Source organism: Nematolebias whitei, chromosome 11 (genome assembly GCF_014905685.2).
Source record: "Nematolebias whitei isolate Nwh7 chromosome 11, NemWhi1, whole genome shotgun sequence".
In the NCBI taxonomy this organism is placed as follows: domain Eukaryota; kingdom Metazoa; phylum Chordata; class Actinopteri; order Cyprinodontiformes; family Rivulidae; genus Nematolebias; species Nematolebias whitei.
Window position 1 is genome coordinate 49,398,700 of NC_056508.1, and position 2,431 is coordinate 49,401,130.

Here is a 2,431-nt window from a genome sequence, read left to right on the forward strand (position 1 = left end):
TCTGTCCATAAAGAGGACATCTGTTCATAAAGCGGACTCATCTATCCGTAAAGAGGACTCATCTGTCCATAAAGAGGACACACCTGTCCATAAAGAGGAAATGCCTGTCCATAAAGAAGACGTGCTTGTTGATGGTCTGCAACTTGTTTCTTCACATCAACTATTTAAAGAATAATTCTAAGTTCTTCGAGCTCCTGAGTGTCTCTGCGTTTACAGTGTTCATGAAATCAAACACAAGCTAAGTTGTTAAGAAGTGCACCGCAGGCAGATCTGCAACCCCCAGAGCACTTCAACAGAAAGTGCAGCTTCACACACACTTGTGTGACAAACATGTTTTACACCCCACCACGTATTTTAGAGCGTCTCCAACTCAGCCTCCACTGAACTCGTCATGTCGCTGCATCTAGATGATCTGATCAGGCAGAGGAGAACCACACATGCAGGACTGCATCAATTTATCTGTTCAAACTGAGGTGTGTCAGTGGGCGGAGCCTCAGTTCCACCTTCATCAGGATGAATAAAGAAAGGTGCACAGAAACATGCGGTTTGATCAATCTGAATATTTTCCCATTTTGTCCCTAAAGCATCACTGGTGAAGATTCTCAGTCTTTTAGGACATGGTAAATAAAAAAAAAAATTAACAGAAGGATAAAGGAGGTTGTTTATGTAAAAAGAGAGAAACCATCTTTAAATGGAGGAGGAGGTCTCAGATTTCAGCTTTCAAAAACCTACAATGCAGATTTAGGTCCGGTTCGTTTGGGGAGGTGTGAACGCGCCATCAAACTCTGTCACGGAACAAAAAGGTGAACTCTGGCCCGGGCTAAAACCTAGGTCTCAGTCCGGTAGAAGCGAATTCCAGCGCGGTTCCAGTACAGTGTGAATGTAAACAGACCAGACCCGCTCCACAGGGTAAACAAACACACATTTCTCTTATATGGAGCCGTCAGCTGACTTGTGTGAAAAACAATATTCTCCATGGTCTTCTGTCTCATCTTCTGCTCATGCTGAGCCCATTTTTGAAAAATGACTAAATATAACTCCTAAAACTGGTAAAACTTGATGCCACTTCGTTTTTATTTACAGAAGAAGAAGAAGACGTGTCTTCAGAGGTTTTTGTGTCGTTTCTTTCAGTAGTTCTTGGTGCAGCGCCCCCACAGGCGAGTGGGGGAACAGGTTGGTTCAACAGGTTGACTCGACTGCACAGTGCAGTGTGAATGCAAACGCACCAGCTCAAATGTAACAAAAGGTCATGAATATTGGTCCAGAACCGAGTCTACCGGACTATCTGGTGTGAAAACGACCTTAGAGAACACTACAGCTTTATAACTTGAATCCCACACTCCTTGTTTCTTTGAATTTAGAAAGCTCCTCGGATGAGAAGCAAAACGTCTTCAGTTACAAATAAAATCCAGTTGTTTAGTTATTAACTTTTTTGGATCCCTAAAGCAACATTCAGGAGGAAAGTGGAGGACTCTGTCAGACTAGAGACCCCTGGTCCTTGGTTCCATGACTTGGACCGAAGCCACTTTCTGGTCTTACTCAATCCAAGCTTCAACAATTGGTTGGAATCTCTCTTCCAACACCCTGGACTAAATCGTCCTGGGGAGGCTGACAAGTGATGACAGACTGCAGGTGGGGAGTTGAGCTATGGAACCATCAGTTTGGTTCAGCTTTGATCAGCTTGATGAGTCGTACCTCGTACATCCAAGTTCTTCAGTTTCCTGTCAGGTTTCAAGCCCCGCCCCTCAGCCAATGACCGCTGGAAATTAGCACCACCGCTTCCTGTCAGATTGAACCCATCAGCTCCTTCTTCGCTCCTGTTCACCGCAGAATGTTGTTTCATCTTTTTTTTTTTGGGCAGCACGATGGCTCAGTGGTTAGCACTGTTGCCTAACAGCAAGAAGGTCCTGGGTTCAATCCTCAGTTGAACCTGGGGTCTTTCTGTGTGGAGTTTAATGTTCTTCTTGTGCTTGCCTGGGTTTTCTCCGGGTACTCAGGTTTCCTCCCACAAAACAAAAACATGCATGTTAGGCTGCCTTCAGGCCCAGGCCTCCCTTGCAAAAGAGATCTCTTTCACCATCCTCTTCATCACGGTGATCCTCTCCTCACATTGGTCCACTGATGGCTTGTGTCTGCTGTGAAACAGGAAGTTGAGTTCCACTGAGCCTGCTGTGAAACAGGAAATTGACTTCCACTGAGCCTGCTGTGAAACAGGAAGTGGAGTTCCACTATGTTGTGAAACAGGAAGTTGAGTTCCACTGAGCCTGCTGTGAAACCAGAAGTGGAGTTCCACTGAGTATGTTGTGAAACAGGAAGTTGAATTCCACTGAGCCTGCTGTGAAACAGGAAGTGGAGTTCCACTGAGTATGTTGTGAAACAGGAAGTGGAGTTCCACTGTGCATGTTGTCAAACAGGAAGTGGAGTTCCACTG